Consider the following 16,120-nt stretch of genomic DNA (forward strand, 5'->3'; position numbering starts at 1 on the left):
CGGGAAATCGAGAGCCAGCGGCAGTTGGTGAGAGGGGAGGGACCTATAAAAGGCCCAGCGGGAGATCGAGAGCCAGCGGCAGTTGGTGAGAGGGGAGCGACCTATAAAAGGCCCAACGGGAGATCGAGAGCCAGCGTACAGGTGCAGCTACAGCGGGAGAGAAAGCAAAATAGAAGTAGAAAGGAATCAAAAAGTGACGTCACAGCCAATGGGATAAGTGATTGGCTGGTGATTGGTGAGTAGCTTTTCTTTTCTTTTTTATATCAGTAAGTGAACTGCAACATTGTTATTACCAATTTAAGTGTATCGAAGGTTAAGGCATGGCAGGAGAGCTCGGTCACGTGATATGCTCCTCCTGTACCATGTGGGAACTCGGGGACACTTCCGGTGTCCCTGGGCGCTACGTGTGTGGGAAGTGTATCCGCCTCGAGCTCTTGACGGTCCGCGTTGCGGAATTGGAGCTAAGGGTGGATTCACTCTGGAGCATCCACGATGCTGAGAATGACGTGAGTATCACGTGTAGTGAGTTGGTCTTACCGCAGGAGAAGGGTCCACAGCCAGATAGGGAATGGAAGACCAGCAGGAAGAGCAGTGCAAGAAAGATAGTGCAGGGGTCCCCTGTGGTCATCCCCCTGCAAAACAGATACACTGCTTTGAGTACTGTTGCGGAGGATGACTCATCAGGGGAGGGCAGCAGCAGCCAAGTTCATGGCACCGTAGGTGGCTCTGCTGCAAAGGAGGGCATGAAAAAGAGTGGGAGCGCGATAGTGATAGGGGATTCGATGGTGAGGGGAATAGATAGGCGTTTCTGCGGACGCAACCGAGACTCCAGGATGGTATGTTGCCTCCCTGGTGCAAGGGTCAAGGATGTCTCGGAGCGGGTGCAGGACATTCTGAAATGGGAGGGAGAACAGCCAGTTGTCGTGGTGCACATTGGTACCAACGACATAGGTAAAAAAAAGGTATCAGGTCCTACGAAAAGAATTTAAGGAGCTAGGAGCTAAATTAAAAAGTAGGACCTCAAAAGTAGTAATCTCGGGATTGCTACCAGTGCCACGTGCTAGTCAGAGTAGGAATCGCAGGATAGCGCAGATGAATACATGGCTTGAGCAGTGGTGCAGCAGGGAGGGATTCAAATTCTTGGGGCATTGGAACCGGTTCTGGGGGAGGTGGGACCAGTACAAACCAGACGGTCTGCACCTGGGCAGGTCCGGAACCAATGTCCTAGGGGGAGTGTTTGCTAGTGCTGTTGGGGAGGAGTTAAATTAATATTGCAGGGGGATGGGAACCTATGCAGGGAGACAGAGGGAGAGAAAAATGAGGCAAAAGCAAAAGACAGAAAGGAGATGAGGAAAAGTGGAGGGCAGAGAAACCCAAGGCAAAGAACAAAAAGGGTCACTGTACAGCAAAATTCTAGAAGGACAAAGGGTATTAAAAAAGCAAGCCTGAAGGCTTTGTGTCTTAATGCAAGGAGTATCCGCAATAAGGTGGATGAATTAACTGTGCAAATAGATGTTAACAAATATGATGTGATTGGGATTACGGAGACGTGGCTCCATGATGATCAGGGCTGGGAACTCAACATCCAGGGGTATTCAACATTCAGGAAGGATAGAATAAAAGGAAACGGAGGTGGGGCAGCATTGCTGGTTAAAGAGGAGATTAATGCAACAGTTAGGAAAGACATTAGCTTGGATGATGTGGAATCTATATGGGTAGAGCTGCAGAACACTAAAGGGCAAAAATCGTTAGTGGGAGTTGTGTACAGACGTCCAAACAGTAGTAGTGATGTTGGGGAGGGCATCAAACAGGAAATTAGGAGTGCATGCAATAAAGGTGCTGCAGTTATAATGGGTGACTTTAATATGCACATAGATTGGGCTAGCCAAACTGGAAGCAATACGGTGGAGGAGGATTTCCTGGAATGCATAAGGGATGGTTTTCTAGACCAATATGTCGAGGAACCAACTAGGGGGGAGGCCATCTTAGACTGGGTGTTGTGTAATGAGAGAGGATTAATCAGCAATCTCATTGTGCGAGGCCCCTTGGGGAAGAGTGACCATAATATGGTGGAATTCTGCATTAGGATGGAGAATGAAACAGTTAATTCAGAGACCATGGTCCAGAACTTAAAGAAGGGTAACTTTGAAGGTATGAGGCTTGAATTGGCTAAGATAGATTGGCTAATGATACTTAAGGGGTTGACTGTGGATGGGCAATGCCAGACATTTAGAGACCGCATGGATGAATTACAACAATTGTACATTCCTGTCTGGCGTAAAAATAAAAAAGGGAAGGTGGCTCAACTGTGGCTATCTAGGGAAATCAGGGATAGTATTAAAGCCAAGGAAGTGGCATACAAATTGGCCAGAAATAGCAGCGAACCTGGGACTGGGAGAAATTTAGAACTCAGCAGAGGAGGACAAAGGGTTTGATTAGGGCAGGGAAAATGGAGTACGAGAAGAAGCTTGCAGGGAACATTAAGGCGGATTGCAAAAGTTTTTATAGGTATGTAAAGAGAAAAAGGTTAGTAAAGACAAACGTAGGTCCCCTGCAGTCAGAATCAGGGGAAGTCATCACGGGGAACAACGAAATGGCAGACCAATTGAACAAGTACTTTGGTTCAGTATTCACTAAGGAGGACACAAACAACCTTCCGGATATAAAAGTGGTCAGAGGGTCTATTAAGGAGAAGGAACTGAGGGAAATCTTTATTAGTCGGCAAATTGTGTTGGGGAAATTGATGGGATTGAAGGCCGATAAATCCCCAGGGCCTGATGGACTGCATCCCAGAGTACTTAAGGAGGTGTCCTTGGAAATAGCGGATGCATTGACAGTCATTTTCCAACATTCCATTGACTCTGGATCAGTTCATATCGAGTGGAGGGTAGCCAATGTAACCCCACTTTTTAAAAAAGGAGGGAGAGAGAAAGCAGGGAATTATAGACCGGTCAGCCTGACCTCAGTAGTGGGTAAAATGATGGAATCAATTATTAAGGATGTCATAGCAGCGCATTTGGAAAATGGTGACATGATAGGTCCAAGTCAGCATGGACTTGTGAAAGGGAGATCATGCTTGACAAATCTTCTGAAATTTTTTGAGGATGTTTCCAATAAAGTGGACATAGGAGTACCAGTTGATGTGGTATATTTGGACTTTCAGAAGGCTTTCGACAAGGTCCCACACAGGAGATTAATGTGCAAAGTTAAAGCACATGGGATTGGGGGTAGTGTGCTGACGTGGATTGAGAACTGGTTGTCAGACAGGAAGCAAAGAGTAGGAGTAAATGGGGACTTTTCGGAATGGCAGGCAGTGACTAGTGGGGTACCGCAGGGTTCTGTGCTGGGGCCCCAGCTGTTTACATTGTACATTAATGATTTCGACGAGGGGATTAAATGTAGTATCTCCAAATTTGCGGATGACACTAAGTTGGGTGGCAGTGTGAGCTGCGAGGAGGATGCTATGAGGCTACAGAGTGACTTGGATAGGTTAGGTGAGTGGGCAAATGCGTGGCAGATGAAGTATAATGTGGATAAATGTGAGGTTATCCACTTTGGTGGTAAAAACAGAGAGACAGACTATTATCTGAATGGTGACAGATTAGGAAAAGGGAAGGTGCAACGAGACCTCGGTGTCATGGTGCATCAGTCATTGAAGGTTGGCATGCAGGTACAGCAGGCGGTTAAGAAAGCAAATGGCATGTTGGCCTTCATAGCGAGGGGATTTGAGTACAGGGGCAGGGAGGTGTTGCTACAGTTGTACAGGGCCTTGGTGAGGCCACACCTGGAGTATTGTGTACAGTTTTGGTCTCCTAACTTGAGGAAGGACATTCTTGCTATTGAGGGAGTGCAGCGAAGATTCACCAGACTGATTCCCGGGATGGTGGGACTGACCTATCAAGAAAGACTGGATCAACTGGGCTTGTATTCACTGGAGTTCAGAAGAGTGAGAGGGGACCTCATAGATACGTTTAAACTTCTGACGGGTTTGGACAGGTTGGATGCAGGAAGAATGTTCCCAATGTTGGGGAAATCCAGAACCAGGGGTCTAAGGATAAGGGGTAAGCCATTTAGGACCGAGATAAGGAGATACTTCTTCACCCAGAGAGTGGTGAACCTGTGGAATTCTCTACCACAGGAAGTAGTTGAGGCCAATTCACTAAATATATTCAAAAGGGAGTTAGATGAAGTCCTTACTACTCGGGGGATCAAGGGGTATGGCGTGAAAGCAGGAAGTGTGTAATGAAGTTTCATGTTCAGCCATGAACTCATTGAATGGCGGTGCAGGCTAGAAGGGCTGAATGGCCTGCTCCTGCACCTATTTTCTATGTTTCTATGTTTCTATGAAGGGATTATTAGAACGGGCAGAGCGGAATCAGGAAGATCAAGCTGAACTCGGAAGAGAGGGTGCTGAAAACCAATTGGATGGCCTCTCGGTCCTGGAAGCTCAGGCAAAAACAATCAATCACCTTATCGACAGAGAGAGAGAAGATACCGCAAAACTTAGACAGGGACAACTCTGTCACGCTTATGGCCTATGGATGGAGGGACAGATACGCCACAACCTCGATCATATCCAAAGGGAGGATTTGCCAGACTGGATAGACAGCCCACATCTGGCTCAGTTGGCCAAACTGAAGAGGACACTGGGTAATTGCACTCTGAAGGGACTAACCAGAGTATGCCCAGTGATCCCAAACTGCCGAATGGGCAAAGCTGCCGGAGTGGGAATAGCCCTGATGATACCTATAGTCACACAAGACTCAGGATCGTTTCCCCTTTATCAACTGTGGAATATCGGGATCATACGGGAAAACACCTCCCTCCATTACTATCTGACCGCAGCCCCTGCTGTCCGCAGAGACAACACACTCTATGGGATCTCCCTGACGGGATGCAAGCAGACGGGTGACATTACGGTGTGCCCTCACCCGGTGGGACAGGGAGAACTGGTCGAATGTGGATTTAATCCAACCGATGGATGTGTATTGGAAATAGTACCTGCCCCCACACATTTATCCAGAACAGGTTACGGGGGCAAAGGGAAATACTGTGTCTCTACCACGGCACATTCATATTGGTACAATGGCTTACAATGCCAGATCTCGCAACCAAACTTTTGCTTCACAGCCCTACGACCTCACAATAGGACAAGCCCGCATTATCCAGGTTAGACACCGAGGCCCAAAATCATTAACGCCATCGATCAGCTCCACGATCACCTGCAGGGTTATGACGAGCCCGAGCAGGCCCCTATCCCACATTTAGTTGCAGTATTAAGGGGACTAAGACTCAGAGTAGACCAGTGTGTCAGACTCTACCACCAACTACAGACAAAGATTGAAATACTGGAGAAGGATACTGACCAAGAGTTACAAAACCAGAGTTGGTGGAGGAGGGTCTGGGACTGGGGCATGAATGTAAACATCCACCCCTGGATTGGAATAATATCACACATACTGGTAGGGATACAGCTGGTCTTAGCACTAACATGGAGAGTCATGGCCTGTCGATCCTGCAGGCATTATGCACGACAAAGGAGAGTCAGAACAAGGGCTCAAGTAAATAAAGTGACTTGTCCAGCAGAGGGACGGGGTAATCTGAACTATATCAATTTGATCTAAGCAACTGGGACTTCTGACACCACGTGACTGGCCAGCACGTTGAGGCAGGAAGTACCGGGTGGTACATAAGTAGAGTTACAAATTATGTTGTCGGTTAAAGGAGACTAGGATTAGTCCATTACCGAAAGGGGGGATTGTTTTAGGGCAAAGGCACAGGCACCTGCTGAATCTATGTATGCATATATGTGTAAAATGGTAGCCAGATATAAAATGGCTGCCAGGGATTCTGCAAAGCACTAGGGGAATTCAGCTAACAGTTAGCTTGACTACATTTTTGGGTAGCTGATGACACTGCAGTTTCGTGTACAGGAACACTGGAAAGAGCGAGCTCAGAAGAACATCCTTAATCAACAAACCACAGACAAGATGTCCCAGCAGAATAATGAACAAAGAAATTCCTGTGACTGTGTAAGGATAAGGAGGTTAGGTGCAGACAGAACCCAAGGACAGTAGAGATAAGGGGATCTGGAGAATATCACGAGGCCATGAATAATCCCCAGCTAAAACATGAGGTGATCACGCAGTCCCCTGGTGCCTGGGGGCCAATTCCATTGTCCCAGTGGAATCGATTTGTAATTTATAGTCGTTATGATTGGTTTGTGTCCAGCCGACATGGGCTAAGTAATTGTAATGAACTGTTGTAAAATATATAAATATTGATGAATTTCTTTGTTCGGTGGAGTGGAGTGCCTGGAGTTGGACCAGAGGCTCTCTCCCCGCCAGTGTAATAAAGGCCATTTTGGCGTTGGAACCGACCCCGAGTGTCGAATGATTCTTCCAGGAAAATATTTGTGCTAACATAACCCGTGCTGTACCAGCCCTGGGAGAGAATGATGGGAAAGTGTAGAGGGAGCTTTACTCTGTATCTAACCCGTGCTGTACCAGCCCTGGGAGAGATTGATGGGACCGTGTAGAGGGAGCTTTACTCTGTATCTAACCCCGCGCTGTACCTGCCCTGGGAGAGATTGATGGGACAGTGTAGAGGGAGCTTTACTCTGTATCTAACCCCGTGCTGTACCTGCCCTGGGAGAGATTGATGGGACAGTGTAGAGGGAGCTGTACTCTATATCTAACCCCGTGCTATACCTGCCCTGGGAGAGATTGATGGGACAGTGCAGAGGGCGCTTTATTCTGTATCTAACCCCGGGCTATACCTGCCCTGGGAGAGATTGATGGGACAGTGTAGAAGGAGCGTTACTCTGTATCTAACCCCGTGCTGGATCTGTCCTGGGAGGATTTGATGGTACAGTGTAGAGGGAGCTTTACTCTGTATCTAACCTATGCTGTACTTGCCCTGGGAGGGTTTGATGGGACAGGTTAGAGGAAGCTTTATTGTATATCTTAGATGGGCTGTATCTGCTCTGTGAGTCTTTGATGGGACAATATAGGGGAAGCTTTACTCTGTATATAACACATACTGTACCTGCCCTGGGAGGGTTTGATGTGACAGTGTCGAGGAAGCTTTAGTCTGTACCTGCTCTCTGAGTCTTTGATGAGACAATGTAGAGGGGGCTTTGATCTGTATCTAATCCGTACTGTACCTGCCCTGACGGGTTTGATGGGACAGAATAGTGGGAGCTTTGCTCTGCATCTATCCTGTGCTGTGCCGGCCCTGGGAGGGTTTGATGGGACAGTGTAGAGGGAGATTTAAACACGTGCTGCACTGTAATGTACATATGCCCGGGTTTACCTGCCACCAGGGGGACCGACCGTCGAAGATCATTGGGCCACAGACACACACATGCAACTCTTGTATATAAAGAAAGCCTCCATGTTTAATCCTTTGTTCGAGAGCTAGAAAAGTACGGTCAGGATGCACCTGATTGAGTTCACGGTCGTAAGCCTGCTGAGTTAGAAACATAGAAAATAGGTGCAGGAGCAGGCCATTCAGCCCTTCTAGCCTGCACCGCCATTCAATGAGTTCATGGCTGAACATGAAACTTCAGTACTCCCTTCCTGCTTTCTCGCCATAACCCTTGATCCCCCGAGTAGTAAGGACTTCATCTAACTCCCTTTTGAATATATTTAGTGAATTGGCCTCAACAACTTTCTGTGGTAGAGAATTCCACAGGTTCACCACTCTCTGGGTGAAGAAGTTTCTCCTCATCTCGGTCCTAAATGGCTTACCCCTTATCCTCAGACTGTGACCCCTGGTTCTGGACTTCCCCAACATTGGAACATTCTTCCTGCATCTAACCTGTCTAAACCCGTCAGAATTTTAAACGTTTCCATGAGGTCACCTCTCATTCTTCTGAACTCCAGTGAATACAAGCCCAGCTGATCCAGTCTTTCTTGATAGATCAGTCCCGCCATCCCGGGAATCAGTCTGGTGAATCTTCGCTGCACTCCCTCAATAGCAAGAATGTCCTTCCTCAAGTTAGGAGACCAAAACTGTACACAATACACCAGGTGTGGCCTCACCAAGGCCCTGTACAACTGTAGCAACACCTGCCTGCCCCTGTATTCAAATCCCCTCGCTATGAAGGCCAACATGCCATTTGTTTTCTTAACAGCCTGCTGTACCTGCATGCTAACCTTCAATGACTGATGTAACATGACACCCAGGTCTCGTTGCACCTTCCATTATCGTAATCTGTCAACATTCATATAATAGTCTGTCTCTCTGTTTTTACCACCAAAGTGGATAATCTCACATTTATCCACATTATACTTCATCTGCCATGCATTTGTCCACTCACCTAACCTATCCAAGTTACTCTGCAGCCTAATAGCATCCTCCTCGCAGCTCACACTGCCACCCATATGCAACATGCACCTGCCCTGGAAGAGTTTGATGGGACTGTGTAGCGGGAGATTTATGTTGTAACTAATTTGTGCTGTACATGCCCTGAGAGTTTGATGGGGCAATGTAGAGGGAGCTTTACTCTGTGTCTAACGCATACTGTAGCTGCCCTGGGAGGCTTTGAAATGACTGCGTAGTTGTAGCTTTACTCTGTATTTAACATTATTGTTCTTTTAAATCCACTTGTTTCACACCAAAACAAATGGTAACCGTGATGTGAATTTAACGCCACGTGATTCTTTGAAATCACCTTTAAATGATTGGGTAAAACCACTCCTTATGCCACCGAAAAACAGCTTTGATTCCAGGTCTCGGCGATAACTTTTGGAAAACCATTTTTAATATCAAAACCCTTATAACATTGACGACATGCAGCTAACGTGCAAAAGTAAGAATTCTTTAAATCACCGTTAATTAGCCGAGAACCTTCTTCAGAATGAAATAAGCAATAATAGAATTACTGAGGAACAGTGGTATCTTCAATCATTCATTTTCTCTTTACATGTGATGAAGTTTTATCCCTATCTCATTTACACGCTGTATGAGAATGGTTTAAAATTGACAGGTATTATGACTCAGTTGTAAAACCATTGATTGTGTGTGTGCCGATTCTTGATAGGAGGAGCACTTGAGACCGAAGTTCCAGTTCGATATATGTATCAACAGAATCAATTCCCACCAGTTTCTTTAAACCCAATAACATAATTTATTTCTAATGGGCTGGATGGAGAAACATGATCCATGTAAAAAATTGTTCTCGTTTTACTAGAACTGAATGCTCATAAAATATTGGAGTGGGAACTAATTGGATAATAGCACAGCTGGCAACATTTGCGGAATAGATTCGTGCAGCCAAAACGCACAATGACAACCTGGGACTTTGCGGCACCGAATACGCGGTGAAAAACAGCTAAACACTTCAACCTGGGTGGGCTCGAACCACCAACTTTTCGGTTAACAGCCGAACGCGCTAACCCATTGCGCCACAGAGACTGATGGAAGTATAAGGTGCAAGACATCCAAAACCAGGGTGTCAGTCAGTTAAAGCTTCAGATTGCTCCGACCGGAATGGAACTTGTCGACTCTCAGTTGTCCTTTTCCCAAATAAATTGAGGGACATTCATTGTGGATGTGTGGAAGCAGTCTGGTCCCACACACTGCAGACACTTCCATGTCACCACCAACCAGCTCTCCCACAACCGGTGTGATCTGCCTTCCAGCCTTCCGGTGCCTTGTCTGTGACAAAGTATTCTGATTGTCTCGAAGCCGGTATTAGGTTTTAATTCCTTTTCAGCACCTGACTGCGGATATTCCTGTGATTAAACGGGAAAAAATGTTTACAGGGACAGTTGGATTCACCGTTTCTTTGCTTGGTGAAATTTTAAAGATTTAAAAAGCGATGCACATCAACCCCAAACCTCCCTTGAGAGGGAAGCCCAGTTGCTGTTTCAAGCTTGAATGCAGGTACAAGCAGAACTTATTCAAAGAAAGTCCAAGTCCCTGAGACGCCTGATTATTTGCACCAAACTCCTTTGCAAAGAGTTGAGGTTCATGTTTGGTGATCTGGGCACATCTTTCCCCAAACTACAACACTTCAAACATAACTCAATGGCTGTAAAGCACTTTGGGGCGTCATGAGTTCCTGAAAGGCGCTGCAGATATGCAAGTCCTTCTTTGCAAAAGTTCGATGCAATTTCAAAATTTGCAAGCAATATCAGGGCTCCTCTGGGACCCCTCGTAAATTTCAATGAACAACTCCGAAGGGAGAATCACAGCCCGAGACCAACGAGCCAACTGTTTGACAAACGTGAAGATAAGGTGTAACCATGATCAAAGCTATTTTTTGTCTGTCGCTATTCAGAACATAAGAACTTAAGAACTAGGAGCAGGAGTAGGCCATATGGCCCTTCGAGCCTGCTCCGCCATTTAATATGATCACGGCTGATCCGATCATGGACTCAAGTCCACATCCCTGCCAGTTCCCCATAAGCCTTATTCCCTTATCAGTGAAGAAGCTATCTCTGTCTTAAATTTATATAATGTCGTGGCATTCTCAGCTCTCTGAGGCAGTGAGTTCGACGGATTTACAACCCTCTGAGAGAAGAAATTCCTCCTCATCACAGATTTAAATGGGCGGTCCCTTATTCTGAGATTCTGACCCTAGTTCTAGTCTCCCCGATCAGTGGAAACATCCTCTCTGCATCCACCTTATCAAGCTCCCTCATTACCTTATACGTTTCGATAAGATCACCTCTCATTCTTCTGAATTCCAATGAGTAGAGGCCCAACCGACTCAACCTTTTCTCATAAGTCAACCCCTCATCTCCGGAATCAACCCAGTGAACCTTCTCTGAACTGACTCCAAAGCAAGTATATCCTTTACTAAATATTGTAAGTGTTTGTGATCCTCGCCTAATTGCCAGACGGACGGTTTGAATCGCCCCCACCTTATGAAAGTTCTAGATCCGGGAATTATTATTCAGAGTGTAAATTAAATGAGTCACGGAAAGGGATGCTTCGGTGATAAATCGTAGTATATTTATTTGGTCTAATATACAATGGCTCAGTGAAATCACTGTCCCTGTGGAGAATAAAATCCCGGTTACAAACAACATGCATACAGTACAGAAATGAACCGAGTAACACGCAGTCATTCCCTGGTGGATTCTAACCCCACCCCTACTAATGAATTACCCTCCCCAGAATAGCCCTGAAAAGCTGGCCTGCGATATCTGGTTACTGGCTTGGGACACTCGCGACCATGTTCACCACCACACGCAGCCCGTTTCCTTGCTCAGCTCAGCTGTGGGAAGTCACTGCCTGGTCTTAAGTCTCGGTGGCTTCTTCTGCAGTACTGCGGCCCCTTCTTCTGGTACATCGATCTGTGTAGCGAGAGCGAGAGGGAGAGGGGGCTCTCTCTAGACACAAGCTGCAAGCTGCAAGCTCCAAGCTTCACACCAAGCTCCAAGATAAAAATAAAGTGGAAAGGACCCTGTCTTTCTGGGAGTCTTGCTACCCCTATCTTTCCTGCCAACCTTTAAAACCCCTTTGTTTCTAAGCACGGCTACTTAGTCAGTGATGGGCCATCCCACCCATACAATGGGCTGATGGCCCTTAGTCTGGGCATCTCTCTGAGCTTTTGTGTTGGGAAAGACCCAGCTCCTCCTTGGCTGGCCAGGCTGGTGGGTTCATTGTTCTGTGTCTCCTTCTGAGATGGAGGTGAGAAGTGCTTTTACAAATTAGAGTGGCTTTGTCAGTGGCCCCCCTTCCTGGCCGACAGCTCTTTTGTCAATGGATGACTGACAACTCTTTTGTCCCAGCTAACTTCCATGCGGTCTCTGGAGTTTTAACAAAACCAGCTTTTTCACATGTCTGTGCAGGGTGTCCCCAGCACAGGGAAAATAGCCTCAGAAAAATAAAATCCACAAAATATTCTCGACTGAGTCCATTCTTTAAACAGAAACTTTGTGATCTCTTCATTCTGCTCTGCTAATTATCGATCTTGCCACGTAAAAAGTGCGTTGGCATTCCAATGCATTAATGTAAAATTAATGAAAAGAAAATGCAACGTTTTGTCGAGTGCAAAACTTGCAGTGCCTGCATTTCAAAAAGCATTGCTTTTATTCATCCTGCGGAATGCATATTGCACAGATAATCTCAGCACACATTGTGCAGGCAAAGGCAGCATTAGACAACAAAGTGATTTGTCCTCCGCTGATTTGAAGCAGATAACTGACGGTTGAGCACACAATTTGACAACTAGACTTGTAGATCAAGCATCAATGAAAAAGGCAACAAAACTGCCCACCAGCACCAGGTGTCTTTCACTTGTTTGTCCCAAATTTTCAGCAGCTGGGACAACAAGAATTTAGGTATCACATAGATTGGAACGCAGATCGCTGGATTCAAAGTCAAGAGGGCTCACCATTACACCATGGAACCAACTATTCCAAAACTTTTGAAACATACTTCGTCACAGACAAGGCACTGGAAGGCTGGAAAGTAGATCACACCGGTTGTGGGAGAGCTGGTTGGTGGTGACATGGAAGTGTCTGCAGTGTGCGGGACCAGAGTGCTTCCACACATCCACAATGAATGTCCCACCCTTTATTTGGGAAAAGTACAACTGAGAGTAGACAAGTTCCTTCCCGGTCGGAGCAATCGGAAGCTTTAACTGACTGACACCCTGGTTTTGCATGTCTTGCAGTGTGTATCTGTGGCGCAATGGTTTAGTGCATTCGGCTGGTAACTGAAAGGTGGGTAATCCAAACCCATCTCCGGGCGAAGCCTTTTAATGTTTTTCCCCGAGGATTCGGTGCCGCACAGTTCCAGGTTGTCATCGTGCATTTTGGCTGCACGAATATATTCCGCAAACATTCCAAGATTTGCTGTTATCCAGTGAGTTCCCACTCCAATACTTTTATGAGCATTCTGCACAAGTAAAACGATAACAATTTTTTACATGGATCATGTTCCTCCATCCAGTCCAATCAAAATAAATTATGTTATTGGGTTTAAAGGAACTGGTGAAAATTGATTCTATTGATACATTTATCGAACTGGAACTTCGGTCCCAAGTGCTCCTCCTATCAAGAATAGACACACACACAATCAATGGTTTTACAACTGAGTCATAAACACTTACAATTTCTCATACAGCATGTAAATGAGATAGGGATAAAAATTCATCACATGTAAAGAGAAAATAAATGATTAAAGATACTACTGTCCCTCAGTAACTATATAATTATTTATTTCATCCTGAAAAAGGTTATCGGTTATTTAACGGTGATTAAATGAATTCTTATTTTTTCATATTAGCTGCATGTCGTCAATTTTATAAGGTTTTGAATTGAAAAAAGCTGTTACAGAAGTTACCGCCCTGACCTGGAATCGAAGCTGTTTTTCGGTGGTATAAGGAGTGGTTTTACCCAATCATTTAAAGGTGATTTCAAAGAATCACGTGGCGTTAAATTCAGATCACGGTTACAATGTGTTTCGGTGTGAAACAAGTGGATTGAAAAGGACAATAATGACACCAAGCATTACGATGCAGCGATGCAGCAATGCAGCGTTCCCTGGTGGTCCAGTGATTAGGATTCGGCGCTCTCACCACCGCGGCCCTGGGTCGATTTCCGGCCAGGGAAATTGCACTTCCATCAAAATTAAAACCTTAGAAGAAAAAGTTGCATGCATCGCATGTGAAAAAAAGATTCATTGATTTAATCATCATTAATTAATCCATTGTAGAACTTCAATCATTTAATTTGCCCTGAGTATGTGAGGAACTTTTATCCCGACCTCATTGTATTTTAGGAGCATGGTCCAGCCCCGGTATCTCCACCTGTGAAAGTAGGAAACTGCTGGAAATACACAACAGGACGGGTAGCCTTTGACAAACAATTAAGCCCAGGTTACAGACTCTCTTCCTTCCCCTGCCCTTTGCGGGACACTTGTTCCCCTTTAATTTTACAGACTGACTGAGTTCACTAACCGCGGGGAGAGAGTAGATGCCTCCGCAGCCCCACTATGCTAACATGGAAGATAACACGATGGGGATGTGGGGTGGTGGGTGGGGATCAGTGACATGTTTGTGTAAAGGGCAGCGGAGGAGAAGGATTGACAGCTGTCAGTGAGGAACAGAAGTTGTTTAAGGTGAGCCAACACATTCCCGATCAGCACAGAAGACATTCACTGGTCAGCTGCCCTCTGCTGTGCTTCTGGTCAGAGCGGTTTCCGCAGTGAAGCCGTTATCACGTTTGCTTTCCACGTGAAAGGATCCCGTGCAGGAAGATTATGTTTAAACTTGCTGTGGATGAACAGCCATGGGCGAGTTTATTCTCCTGTCAAAAGGGCAACAGTGGCTTCTCCCTTATTCTTTAATTGCTCTTTATTTCACTTCACTAAATAGACATATTTGAGTGAGAGAAATTGTTCCAGGGTGTCGCACACTTCATCTTTTGTTCCCTTTTAAACACATAAAATGAGGCCGGGGGAATAAATACAGAAAACAAAGCAGAGGGATATAGACAAGAGGAAGAGAGAAGGGGAAATACTGTCCCCACTCAGAACTAATGCAGAAACTCCTCTGCTGCGCTCGGGGTGGCCACCCACAGCCTGGATACACTAACGTCCCAACAGCTCATTGACTGTCGGAGTGGGACCGTGCGGCGCTTCAGAAGAGAGGTCGAAAAAGCAAAGTCACTGATTCAGTCCCATGTGCTTCTCTGACTGACACCGGTGAAACAGTGAGACAGATTTTGGAGCATAGGTCTGGTTATTGTGAAACAGCAAAGAAAATATGAAGTCTGGAATTAAATTATTTAATGTGTATCCTGCTCATTTAGTGGTTCGGCATTCACAGAGCGAGCCCGAGTTCGGAAAGTAATTTTTTAATTCAATCTTTTTTCAAATAATTACATGCAATTAATTAAACTCTGTGGGAGGTGGGGTGATTAAAACATCACCGATCGGAAAGGAATTGTCCGCGGGAAGCCTCCAACCGGAATTTTTGGGCCAATATTCCCACCCGGATTGTTTTGCAGACTTACAGTCAATACTTCGATAACTGAACTGTAATAATTTCAGGAGCTTTCATCAGAGATGATATTTTACACCCTATCTGACTTAACACACTCTGAATTTTTGAAATTGGTTTCAAATGTTCATTGCTCAGAAGACAAGGAACCTGGGGTACTTTTTTCAATTTATTTCACAGCAAATATATTCTAAAATGATGATTCTGCCCGGGCTCAAACCAGGGCCCTTTCGTGTGTGAGACGAACGTGATAACCACTACACTACAGAAACCACTGTTGAACTTAGTGCCCAGAGAGAAGTGTTAAGCCAGAAGGTGTAATTCTGAATCCCTTTCTGTGAAAAAATATTTTCACAAACATTTCTCTGACCGAAGCTGCACAAGTCAAAAATGTTCCTTTCAAAGTCGTCAAACTCCCAAATTAACGCACCCCCCGAATCTTCTGGATCAGAAAGCTCCAGTTGTGCCGACTCAATCCATAAATCTGACTTTACTTATCCTGTATTTTAGGAGATTGGTTTAAAATGTTCATTGCTCATAAGACACGGAACCTGGGGCTACTTTTGTTCAATGTATTTCACAGCAAATATATTCTAAAATAAAGCACGCGCCCAGGCTCAAACCAGGGACATTTCATGTGTGAGGTGAACATGATAACGGCTACACTACGTAAACCTTTCCTTCACCCAGCCCCCGGTTCGTCATTTGTACCACAATTAAACCCAATGAGATCGGGATAAAAGTTCCTCACATGCTCATGGCAAAATAAATGGTAAAAGATTTACAAAATAATTTATGTATTTATTAATGATGTTCAAGTCAATGATTCTCATTTTTAATACATGATTTGCATATAGATCTGTAAAATAAATGAACTCTTTTTTTTATAAGGTTTTGAATTAAAAGTACAACTTCCCAGGGTGGGAATTGAACCCAGGACACAACGTTGAGAGCATGGAATCATTACCACTCGACAACCAGGGACCAATATACCGTTTTACTGCTGCATCATTATAGTTCATGACATTATTGTCATTTTCAGTTCACTTGATTCACACCGAAACAGATTGTAACTGTTGTGTATGCATGCATGTTTACTGTGTGACGTCTGCAACACTGCTGTGCAACACTGAATGTACTCTTACACTGTACACA

At 45.2% G+C, this 16,120-nt stretch overlaps 2 non-coding genes across 2 annotated transcripts; both read right to left on the bottom strand.

Annotated features, from left to right (window-relative positions):
• Nucleotides 1-9,346: 9,346 nt before the first annotated feature.
• Nucleotides 9,347-9,422, bottom strand: trnan-guu (transfer RNA asparagine (anticodon GUU)). Its single transcript has one exon. It is a non-coding gene; the product is annotated as a tRNA-Asn (tRNA).
• Nucleotides 9,423-15,164: 5,742 nt separating this feature from the next.
• trnav-cac (transfer RNA valine (anticodon CAC)) lies at nt 15,165-15,238 on the bottom strand. The gene has a single exon. It is a non-coding gene; the product is annotated as a tRNA-Val (tRNA).
• Between the last annotated feature and the right edge of the window lie 882 nt (nt 15,239-16,120).

The sequence above is a fragment of the Pristiophorus japonicus genome, unplaced genomic scaffold (assembly GCF_044704955.1).
Source record: "Pristiophorus japonicus isolate sPriJap1 unplaced genomic scaffold, sPriJap1.hap1 HAP1_SCAFFOLD_113, whole genome shotgun sequence".
Lineage (NCBI taxonomy): Eukaryota > Metazoa > Chordata > Chondrichthyes > Pristiophoridae > Pristiophorus > Pristiophorus japonicus.